This window comes from Trichechus manatus, unplaced genomic scaffold, assembly GCF_000243295.1.
Source record: "Trichechus manatus latirostris isolate Lorelei unplaced genomic scaffold, TriManLat1.0 scaffold00179, whole genome shotgun sequence".
NCBI lineage: Eukaryota > Metazoa > Chordata > Mammalia > Sirenia > Trichechidae > Trichechus > Trichechus manatus.
In genome coordinates, this window is record NW_004444115.1 from 2652937 (window position 1) to 2665946 (window position 13010).

Consider the following 13010-nt stretch of genomic DNA (forward strand, 5'->3'; position numbering starts at 1 on the left):
AAAAAAAAAAAAAACCCACCGCTATAGAGTCAGTTCTGACTCAACTGCAACCCCATAAGTTTTCCAAAGCTGTAAATTTCTACTGAAGCAGACTGCCACATCTTTCTCCCACAGACCGGCTGGTGGTTTCAAACCACCAGCCTTTATGTTAGCAGTCAATCACTTTAACCACTGAACCACCAGGGCTCCTTACACCACCACCAGCCTATCTAAATTATTATAATTTGTATAACACATCTGTTCTCTGAAAGGTAAGTTCAGTTGATGTTATCTTCCTTTTTAAGGAGAATTTTGGCTATCTGTGGACTTTCCTTTTTCATTTCCATTTAAGAATAATCTTGTGAAGTTCCACAAACATTATCGTTGGAATTTGTATATTGAAATAATTTTGAATCCACATATCAGTTTGGTTAAAATTGGCAGTTTTATATTAGTGACTTTTTCTAATCAACTGGGTCTACTGTTTTTCTCTATGAAAATATTTTAAACAAATGGTTTCTTTTTTTTTTTTTTTAGTGATACAGGACTTTTTAGGCTTTCTGTTCTTTTTGAGTCTATTCAGTAAATTTTATTTTCTGGAAATTTGTAAATTGTTCATACACTTTACTGTTTTTAGATTTCTGCCATATCTATAGTTATGTCCCATTATCAACCCTGATATTGTTTAGTTCTCCTTTTCTCCATTCTTGGTTATGCTTGCCAGAAATTTGTCTATTTTATTAGCTTTTTCAGAGAAACAACTTTTGGCTTTTTTAATCCTGTTTTACATTTGTTTTCTATTTCATGAATTTCTGCAATTACTGCTCCTATTTCTTCCTTTTTGGGTTCATTTTGTTGTTGTTTTTCTAACCCCTTTGGTTGGACATTTGGCTCATTAAGTTTGTAGCTATTATTATTTATACAATTGGTAACATACCAAGTATATCCTACTTCAACTTGCTTATTTTTAAAAGCGAGATCCATTGATGTATAATTTATATGCAGTAAAATTCACCCCTTTAAAGTGCATAGTTCAATGAGTTTTTAGAAACATATACAGTCAAGTAATCACCACTACAAATAAGATATAGAATATTTCTATCACCCCGGAAATGCTTTCATGACTCTTTAGAGTCAATTCACTCTCCCTACCCCAAGGCCTGGCAACCATTGATTTCTTTCTATAGCCTTTTCTAAAATGTCATATAAATGGAAACTTATATTATTATGTGTTTGATTCCTTTCATTTACAATACCATTTGTGAGAGTCATCTATGTCACTTCATATAACAATAGTTCATCTCTTTAGATTGCTGAATAGTATTCCATTGTATGGATATACACAAATGTTTATCAATTAACCAGTTGATAGACATTTGTGTTGCCCCCAATTTTTCACTACTATGAATAAAGCTGCACAGGGCTTCATGTGCACATATGTTTTCTTTTGAGTAAATCCACAAAACTGGGATTTCTGTGTTGTTTGGTAGATGTATGTTTATAAGAAACTGACACACTTTTCCAAAATGGGTGCACATTTTGCATTCTCACCAGCAGTGTGTGACAGTTGCAGTGATTTCATATCCTTGCCAGCATTTGGTACGGTCATTCTTTATAATTTTAGTCATTCTAGTAGGTTATAGTGATATTTCATTGTGGTTTTGACTTGTTTTTCCAAATGACTTATGGTACTGTGCATTTTTTGTGTGCTTTTTTTTTGCCATCCATATATCTTTTTTGGTAAAATCTGTTCAAATCTTTTGCACATTTTTTTATTGTGTTGTTTGTCTTCTTATTATTGAGTTATAAGTGTTTGTCTTAGGCTGGATTCTGTAGAGAAGCAAAACCACTGAAGCATATACACCACTGAAACATGTTTATATATATATAATGTATAATGTGTATATATACATATATATATACACACACATACACACAGAGATACATGTATATCATGGATACATGTATATCAAGGAAACAGTTCACGTGGTTGTAGAGGCTGAAAAGTCCCAAGACAGTGGGTCAGGTGTCAGGCTGGAGGTTTCTCCTGACTCATGTAGCTGACAGGGCTGATGAACCCAAGATCAACAGGTCAGACAGCAGGCTGCTGGCCCAAGTCCCAAGAATTGAAGTTTAGATGATGATGAGCAAATGCACGCTACAGACCAGAGCGAAAGCCAGAAAGTTTTGCCAGAAAGTCCACGTATATTGGATGCTGGCCATACTCCCAAGGAAGCTCCCTTTCAACTGATTAGCTGCTCATAGCAGATCTCATCATGGAGTAGATTGCATCATACATTATATCATATCTTATCAAGGAAGTGATTACATCATTACATAAGTATCATAACTGACAAACCACTGAGAATCATGGGCCAGCCAAGTTGACACACAACCTTAATCATTACTGTCCACCCCTTGTCAACTTGGCACTTGTACACATCTCCTTAAACCATACATAATCTCTAAATAAAGACAATAATGAAGTCATACTTGTACCTAACATGATACAATTAATACATGTACAACTGAAAATGCACTAGCCCTCTTTACATCTTATATTTTAAAAGTGAAAAAAACAAAAATATCTGATGCACACATACAAGGAAGAAATACTCATAACAATTACAGTCCTCATTTCTGCAACCGGTCATGTGGTTGTAGTTGGTATTTCGAACTACCTTCTTCCACCACCCATTCCATATTCCCTTTACCCTCAGCAAGCACCTCACCTGGTTGTAGTTCTTTGCTGGTGGAGTGACCCAAATCTTCATTCCTGAAGGGTCTGGGCCATTAGTAGTCATGTTGGAGTTGGCTTGCTATAGTTTTCCGTTGACATTAATCACAGTGCATGGTAGTACTAAGAGGCGTTCTAAGGAATCTTTTGTATTCCAGACATACTCTTCTTTACTTCCAATATGTAATATCAATCCAATTTCCTCTTGTTAATCAGAATGAATCACACCAGCCAATATGGTAACTTCCTTCTTTGTTGATCAAGAGGCATAAGAAGCTCAAAGTAGCTGGGTGGCATTGTTATTGTCTAGTTCAATGAATCAGTGATGTGTCTCCAGGTGGGAGAATTCCTCCCTTTGTAACTAAAACCTCTAGACCCTCAGAGCATAGGGTCGTGGGGACAGAGAGAAAAAATTTTACAACGACCACTAGGGGTAATAGTGCCATTCCCATTTCCACCCCTTGATTCCTGGACCCATGAATCTTGGCTGTGGGAGAAAGAGCACCGTATATTGGACGCTGGTTTAGAGCATATACAGCTTCCTGGAGAACATTGCCCCAACCCTGCAAGTTATTGCCACCTAGCTGGCACTGTAATTGTGCCTTTACAAGGCCATTCCATTGTTCTATAAATCCAACTGCTTCAGGATGATGGGGAGCATGGTAAGACCAGTGAATTCCATGAGCACTGGCCCATTGCTACACTTCATTTGCTGTGAAGTGGGTTCCTTGATCTGAGGCAATGCTGTGTAAGATACCATGACTTACATTCTCTAAGTCTATGGATAGTAGTTTTGGCAGAAGAATTGCGTGCAGGGAAGGCACATCCATATCCAGAGTAAGTGGCTATTCCAGTAAGAACAAATGCCGTCCTTTCCATGACGGAAGCAGTCCAATGTAATCAACCTGCCACCAGGTTGCTGGCTGATCACCTAGAGAAATGGTGCCTTATTGGGGACTCAGTGTTGGTCTCTGCTGCTGGCAGATTGGGCACTCAGCAGTGGCTGTAGCCACATTGGCGTTGGTGAGTGGAAGTCCATGTTGCTGAGCCCATGCATAATCTCCATCCCTGCCACCATGGGCACTTTGTTCATGAGCCCATTGGGCAATGACAGGAGTGGCTGGGAAAAGGATGACTGGTTTCCACAGAATGTGTCATCCTATCCACTTGATTCTTAAAATCCTCTGCGGAGGTCACCCTTTTGTGAGCATTCACATGAGACACAAATATCTTCACTTCTTTGGCCCTTTCAGGGAGGTTTACCCATATACCTCTTCTCCATACCGCCTTGTCTCCAATTTTCCAGTCATGTTCCTTCCAAGTCCCTGACTGTCCAGCCAAACCATTGGCTACAGCCCATGTATCAGTATACAATCATACATCTGGCTATTTCTCCTTCAAAGCAAAGTGAACAACCAGGTGCATTGTTCGAAGTTCTGCCTATTGGGAAAATTTCCCTTCACCACTGTCCTTCAGGGAGGTCCCAGAAAAGGCTGTAGTGCCATGGCTGTCCACTTTCTAGTGGTGCCAGCATATCGCACAGAACCATGTGTAAACCAGACAAGAATTTTCTCTCTCTCAGTCAACTGATTATAAGGAACTCCCCATGAGGTCACAGGTACAGTCTGGGAGAGGGAAGGTAATGTGACAGGAATGGAGACCATGGGCATTTGGGTCACTTCCTCATGCAACTTCCTTATGCCTTCAGGTCTTGCTCAGGTTGATCTCATATATACCACTTCCATTTAATGATGGAGTGCTGTTATGCACATCTGACTTTAGGGCTCTGTGGGTCAGAAAATACTCAGTTCATGATAGGCAGCTCAGGTAGCATGGTGACTTCATGGCCCATGGTTAAACGTTTAGTCTCTACTAAGACCCAGCAACGAACCAAAAGCTGTTTATCCAAAGGGCGTGTCGTTATCTGCAGAGGATGGCAGGTCTTTGCTTCAAAATCCTAAGGATCTGTGCTGTGATTCACCAATAAGGGTCTGCCAAAGACTCCATATAGCATCTCTATCTGCCACTGACACTTCAAGCACCATTGGATTGGCTGGATCATGTGGCCCAAGTGGCAAAACAACTTGCATGGTAGCTTGAACTTGTGGTAGAGCCTGCTCTTGTTCTAGACCCCATTCAAAACTAGCAGCTTTGTGAGTCACTTGATAAACAGGCTGGAGTAGCACACCCAGATGAAAGATATCCAAAGAGGCCCATGAGGCATTGTGCCTCCTTTTTAGCTGTCAGAGGGGACAGATGCAATAATTTATCTTTCACTTTAGAACTATCTTGATGAGACCCACACCACTGAACCAGGAAATTTCACTGAGGCAGAAGGCGTCTGAATTTTTGTCAGAGTAATTTCCCACCCCCTAGCATGCAAATGTTTCACTGATAAGTCAAGAGTCATTGACTTCCTTACTAGGTCCAATCAGCATAATGTCATCAGTGTAATGGACTAGTGTGACATCTTGTGGAAGGAAAAGGTGATCAAGTTCCCTGCAAACTAAGTTATGACATAGGGCTGGAGACTTGATATACCCCTGAGATAGGCCAGTGAACATGTATTGCGGGCCTTGCCAGCTGATGGCATACTGCTTCTGCTGGTCCTTAAAAACATATATGGAAAAAAAGGCATTAGCCAGATCAACAGCTGCATACCAGATACCAGGAGATATATTAATTTTCTCAAACAATGAAACCACATCTGGAATAGCAGCTGCAACTGGAGTTAAGTTTTCGATAATCCACTGTCATTCTCCAAGATCCATCTTTTTTTTGCACAGGCTAAATAGGCGAATTGAATGGGAATGTGGTAGGAATCACCACCCCTGCATCCTTGAAGTCCTTGATGGTGGCAGTAATCTCTGCAATCCCTCCATTAATGTAGTATTGCTTTTTGTTTACTATTTTCTTAAGCAGGGGAAGTTCTAGTGGATTCTACTAGGCATTTCCTTCCTTAATAGCCCTTACTTCACATGTTGGTGATCCAATCTGGGGGTTCTGCCAGTTGCTGAGTATGTCTATTCCAAGTATGCATTCTGGAACTGGGGAAAATACTACAGGATGGGTTCAGGGGCCTACTCTGAGATGGACATAAGCTAAGACTTTATTAATTACCTGACCTCCATATGCCCCACTGTGATTGGTGGGTCACAGTGATGTTTCGGGTTTCCTGAAATTAGTGTCAATTCAGAACCAGTATCCAGTAATCCCTAAAAAAATTTGATTATTTCCGTTTCCCCAATGAACAGACACTCTTGTAAAAGGCTGTAGGTCCTTTCTGGGAATGTTGGGAGATACATTAACAGTATACATTTTTGACAGTGTAGTGGTGTCATTCCTCAAGGGGACCCGGCCTCCCTTTCATTAAGAGGTTGCGGGTCTGTAAACTGGCTCAAGTCTGGGAATTGATTGAGAGGTAGTGACTCTATTCTGATGATTTGAGTTAGACTGTTGTTTGCTTGAACTATTAATTCTTCTGCTTGCACAGATCAAGTAAGTATTCAGTATATTTCCTATCTATTTCACTCTTAGGGACACCATGACTAAGTAGCAAACACCATTTAAGTCCATACGAGTCAGACTATTCTGATTATTGCTTTGACTCCTCTGTCCATTACGGTAACCATGCTCACCTTGTCTTTGTTGGTTGAGTGCCACCACTTGGCCCCTACCACCACGGGGTCCAATAAACCCCATTGTAGTTAGGTGTCTTAATTCAGTTGGGGCAGTGTGGCAGTGCCCACTGTCAAATATGTAAAATAACAATCACAGCAGTCTTCAAGGATGCTGGGGCTCCCTTCACAAATTTATTCCTCACCGTTGTGCTAAAAGGTGTGTCCTCTAAGCAGTCCATCTGTGGGTCTGTGGTTCTAACGTGATTTTATACTCTAACATGCCAATTTCCCTAAGCCTTTAGATACCTTCTTCTACAGTATACCAAGGCGGGTCTGGTACTTCAACTTGATTTAGTGTGGGCCACCATGTAATCCATGCTTCAGTGACTCAACTAAATAAACTATTAATTAGATCCTTTCCTAATCTCTCAAGCTGAAACCTTAAATGAAGAATTTGTGCTTAGTGGGCCTGTATTAACAAACGCAGACTGATTCAACTTTATGTTTCTTGCATCATTGTCACACACCATTAACAGCTATTCCCACACATATTTACCAGGTTTCTGCTTGTACATATTAGAAAAGTCAAGCAGTTCTTTTGAAGTGTAGCATACCTCCTCCTGGGTCACACTTTGTACTTCATTTTTTGGGGCTCAATGGGACTTAAGTCTAGTTAGAGGTCTAGAAGCCAAAATGGGTGATGGGGATATGTTTGGAGAATATTTAGTAATGTTTTGTAAGATGTCTGCCTCAAGCAATGCCCCAGGCGATGACTCAGATGACGCCCCAGGCGATATCTCAGACAAAGTCTCTTCAGAGACAGCAGGGTTAGTCTCATCAGATGGGGGTGGAAGGGCTAATGGTTTTGTTGGTAGGAGCAATTCAATGGAATTTAGGGGCTCAGTGTCACCAGCTTCCTGATTATCTGTCCATACGTCCCCATCCCAAGTTTCAGGATCCCATTTTTTCCCAATCAATGCCCCCACTTTAACTTCAGACACCACTCAAGTTTGGGAATTCAATTGGCTTGTAATTCAGCCTCTCTTATGATAAGACTCTGGGTTTGGTTTTCGGCAATATCAGCTCTATTACTGGAATAAATAAGACTTTCTTTCAGGGCACAAGTGGCGACTTTGAGGTTGTTTATGTGGCACTTGAGCTTTGACTCTGAAGCCCTGAGCTCATCTCTTTCTTTCACACTTTGTCTAGCAAAAGTGGGACCAACCAACCAGCTTCCTAATACTTCTCATTTTAACAAAATTGTAGAAAAGTATCAAACGTGCAATCACCCAGAGTCTTGCCTCTCACCAATACTTGATCTATTGGTGGTGATATTTTCGTATTTCTATTGCAACCTCACGCCATGAATTAGCAGTGCCATCTTCACTACTGGAAGCAGAGTCATCAACATCTTTAAGACTAATCAGACTTGAGAGCTAATTTAGAAAACTCATCCTAACAATTTTGTTTGCGTAGAACCACTCTCAGTACCAAATGTTTTAAGCTTGGTTTTCTAGAGAAGTAAAACCAGTGAAGTGTACATATGTGTGTGTGTATACACACACACACACACACACACACACACACGCACATACAGAGAGAGAGAGAGAGATTTATATCAAGGAAATGTCTCGCAATATTGTAGAGGCTGGAAAGTCCCAAGTCCTCGTGTCAGGCATCAGGCTGGAGGCATCCGCTGCCTCACTTGGGCTGATGAACCCAAGAGCAGCAAATCAGATGGCAGACTGCTGGCTGAAGTCCCAAGAACTTGAGTTCAGATGATGCTGAGCCAAATTCAGGATCCAGAGCAGAGAAAAAGCCACCCAGCTTTGCCAGAAATTCCATATATATATGTATATATTGGATGAAGGCCATACCCCCGAGGAAACTCGCTTACAGCTGATTGACAGATCTCATCATGGAGGTGATCACAGCATTACATAATGGCAAAACTGCGTCATAACTGCCAAACCACCAAGATTCATGGCCCAGACAAGTTGACATACAACCTTAATCATCACAGTATTCTTCATTTATACTGAAAAGATTCTTTATCAGGTATATACTTTGCAAATGTGTTCTCCCAGTCTGTGGCTTGAGTTTTCTTCTTTTTTTAAATGTGTATTTCAAAAAACTGAAGCTTTTAATTTTGAGGAAGCTGAATTTATCTTTTTTTTTCTTTTGTGGTTTATGCATTTTTTATCCCATTTAAGATATTCTTGCCTACTCTAAGTGCATGGAGATTTTTCTCCTATGTTTTCTTTTATGGATTTTAGAGTTAGATTTATATTTGATTTAGGCTTATGATCTATTTTATTTAATTTTTTTGGTATATGGTACAAGATAAGGGTTGTGGTGCATTTTTCTTTTTCATAAGGTTGTCCAATTATTCCAGCATCGTTTGTTGAAGACTATACTTTATCCCACTGAATTGCTTGGCATGGTGATTAAAAATCAATTGGTCATACATGTATGGGTCTATTTCCGAACTCTAAGTTATATTCTATTGATCTCTTTCTCCTTAAGCCAATACCAAACTTTCTGGATTACTTTAGCTTTATAGTAATATTAAGGTTAGATGTGAGATTCCTCCAACTTTATTCTTTTTCTTCAAAATTCGTTTGGTTATTCTAAGATCTTTTGCTTTTTTATATAAATATTAGAATCCATTTGTTAATCTCTACACAAATGTCTATAAAGATTCTTATTTAGTTCACATTAAATCTATAGATTAATGTGGAATGAAATGTACAAAGTTGAGTCTTCTAATCCATGAGCATGTTACATTTATCCATATATTTATGTCTTCTTTAACTTCTTTTGTCTATGTTTGGGAACTTTCATCATATATTTTGCACATATTTTGTTAGATCTATACCTAAGTACTGTATTTTTATGAAAATAATACATGCCTTCTACGTTTGTGTGCCAACCACATCTTCCTCTCATGAGGTATTTTCATAATTACCACTATGCCAATTTTGTTTTACATGTTACTTTAAAATATTAACACAGCATGCTTATGAAAATACCTCAAAGGGAGATGGCACAATTGGAAAACAAATGTAGAAGGCGTGCGTTAATTGTGTAAAAATATGGTACTTAAGGGCAGTCTACTACCGTAAAGAATACAGCATTGGAAACCCTGTGGGGCAGTTCTACTCTGTCCTGTGGGGTCGCTATGAGTTGGAATTGACTAGATGACGATTTTTTTCAGTAGTTTTTTTTTTTTTTAAAAACAAAGTTCAATTTCCAACTGTTTGTTGCTAGTTTTTGGAAATGCAGTTAAGATGTCCCTCAATTCCAGCTGTCTTCCCCTCTTCTCGTTCACTGAAGGCAGCTTCTTCCTGGTTCTTTACAATGGTGAGTAGGACACTCAATTCTTGTTCCTTGGGGGAGTGATTAGAAAATTTATCTGGTATCAGTGTGTGTGTCAAAAAGAGAAGTTGATAGCAGATATCATGCTTTGATTTGGGAGTTTTCTTGCTCTTGAAACCAAATATTCACTTTAAAGAAAACTCTGATCAAAATCACTCCACCAGCCACTTTTCTTTTATGCAAAGTTGCAAATTCTTCTTTCCTGTTTGAAGCCAGGCTTACTAGATTTGAACCTCAAAGGATGTGGCTAGGTGGAAGGGCAGAGACTATCTTGTGAACTGATACCCACTGATCTCAGTAAAAGAGGGAAGAAGGCAGGGTTCAATCAGTCATGTATAGATTAGCCAGTGGTTGATCTGTTGTATTCAGTGAGTTTTGATTATTTTTAAGAGTTTGGTGTCAGAAGTGGGATCCAGAGAGACCATTCAGTCTGCGGTGTTTTTTGCTGTTTGCACTATCATGAGATCACTCTAAGCCTTAGCTCCAAGAAAAACTGCTTCTTGTGTTTGTCTTATGATTTGGGCTTTCAGTAGCTACTCTGAGAAACTTAGATACAAACTGGTTCATTTGAAAAATGCACTGAAAAAAAGGATGGATCATTTATTTTGACTGGTATAACAAGGCTTCAAAAGATAAAAATTATTCTAAATTTACTTGTCTAAAAGATTCCTTAAAATGTGCAGAAGATAAGGTCATGAAAATGAAATATTTTCCTGCTTCTAGATGGTATTATCAAATTAGATTAGAATATTCTTTCATAGAGCTTTATTCTGATTGGTTTAATGAGAAATAAGTTCTTATATAAATTTAGCAGTCCTAATATTCCCAGGAATTAATAAAAGTGCATTTGTTATGACAAAAGTTTTTATGTTTTGTTCTATGTCAATCTTAAAAGCAGTTTCTTAAAAAGCAAAATCTTTCTAGGTAACTTAGGCTATATGAAATGTGTTTTATTTAGAAAAAATAGCAATTTTGTCACAAAATGAAATAAAGAAAAGAGTTTTTTTTTTTTTAAACACCTGAACAATTTAAGTGTCTTTTGTCTCCAAAATACCTAGGCCAACCTAAACATATGTAAATGAACTGAGATTGCACAAATTCTTCTTGACTATGAGGCAGAAAGGGACAGTAGCAGAGTCTGACCTCCATGGCCCCACCCTCAGGATTGCAACTTTGTAGCCCCAGGAGAGTTTTTGAAGAAAGGACCCCTCTCAACCAGGTCCAGATGTTAAAAAAATTAAAATCACAGTAAAAAAATCCATCACCTCCATCAGTTTTCTCTGTAATAGAACTAAATTATGTTTCTTAAAAGTTATGATATTAGATCAAATGAAGAGATAAAAAACTCAACCAAGCACCAAATGGAGTGAGAAAACTGACAGAGAACGGAGAGCGAGGTCCCCTACCATGCAGAGGTCCCCTATCAGCTAACGCAGTGTGGATCCACCATCTTGGACTCCTATTAGAGACCAGCAAATAGGGGGTATGAGAAAGCAGCTTCACAGAGCAGCTTCCAGCAGGAGACAAGAACAACTGGTAATTGGCGATACACACTTTCCCATCCCCCACCCTGCTTCACCCCCACTCAGCCTCTTCTGGTTCCTGCAGCCACAGTTTCTTGGCCGGGAAGCACCAGCTGCTTGGATTCCACCCACCTGCACGGGCTGACTCCCTGAGTGCCATTTGTTGGCTGCTGGTGTTGCTTTTTTTTGCTTCTTTTGATTTCTTCCTTACCTCTCACCACCTCCCACTCCTTTCACTCAAATACCTGGCTCCGTGCATCATCTTTGCTTCTTCCTAAGGGGCTGTGGAGCTCCGTTCAAGTGTGGAACTGCTTCCCAGTCTGGGCTGCCAGGCCGGTGGGATCCTGGGGCTTTTGTCTGTTTGTTCGTTTGTTTTGAATTGTTTGTTTGTTTTCTTTTCCTTTTCTCGAGTTGGGAGCCCTTTCTGGCCAGGCAGTGCTACATGGCTTGGGACCTACTCCCTCATCTGGCACAGACACGCAGAGGGATCCCTGAGGGCTTTTCTTTTTTCATGTTTTCTTTTTTTCTGTTTTTTGGGGGTCTTTTCTTGTTCTTTTTTTTTTTTGAATTTGTTTCTTTTTCTTTTCCCTCTTTTTCCTTTTTTGTCTTTCTTCATTACTCAGTTTCTCGTCTCTCTGTACCTTCCTTCTCTTCCTGTCCCCTGAATACCTGGCACTGAATGCCTCTATGCTTTCTAGCCAGGCTGTACTGCAACACCTGGGAACAACTTCCCCAGACCTCATAGTCACACTGGTGGGATCCCTGGGAGCTTTGTTATTTTTTCTTTCTAACTCTTATTTATTCATTCTTTTCTTTTTTTCTTCTTCTTCCTCTTTTTGTTTTTCTGCATTTGATAGTCTCTTATTTCTCCACTCCAATTGCAAGCTCCCCTAGCACTCCTTTTTGTTTGTTTGTATGGTTTTGGCCCCTGTTGCTCTCTCCTCTATCCCAAATCCATCTTAGCTCCACACATCACAGTCTCACTCCTTCATCCTGCCTACCTGCACCTTGTGATTAACATCACACCACCAAGCAGCACAGGCGCGGCCTGCCGGAAACTGCCCTGCACTGATTACTGACCTGCCGTGGTGGCTGTAGTAAGTGTCACAAACAACCCATCCCAGCAACTCTTTTTCAGCTAGACCAGCCCTGCTGTACCATAGCTGTGTGACTGACCCTGCTGATTGGAGAAGGAGGCAAAGAGTAGTGTGCCCACAGATGAGCCAACAACAAAGAACACACAGCCCACAAGCTCAGACATAGACAAATTTAAAAAAAAGGCTGAAACAAACAAATCTATGATCAATCAATGAGAAAAATACTGAATACTTCGAAGACAGCAGACAATATCAAAACATTTACCAAAACAGGACAGGATTGTTCCAGTAGGTGTCCAAAATAAAACATTAGATGAACTTTCCAGTAGAAGAAAAGGCACTAGAACTACCTGATAGGGAATTCAAATCTTTAACACTCAGAATTATCAAGAGTTGAAGCAGAAAGCAGACAAAAAATGAGGAAAAAATAGACAAATTCATGGAAAAGGCAGACAAATTCATAGAATATACAGACAAAAAAATGGGAGAATTCAGGAAAATAATGCAGGAACAAAATGCCAAAATAAATTCACAACTAGAAATTATACAAAAACAACAGTTAGAAATCCAAAAGATAAACAACAAGATTTCAGAAACGGAGAGTGTCATAGAAGGGCTGAGGAGCAGATTTGAAACGGTGGAAGACAGGATCAGTGGAATGAAGACAAACACTTGG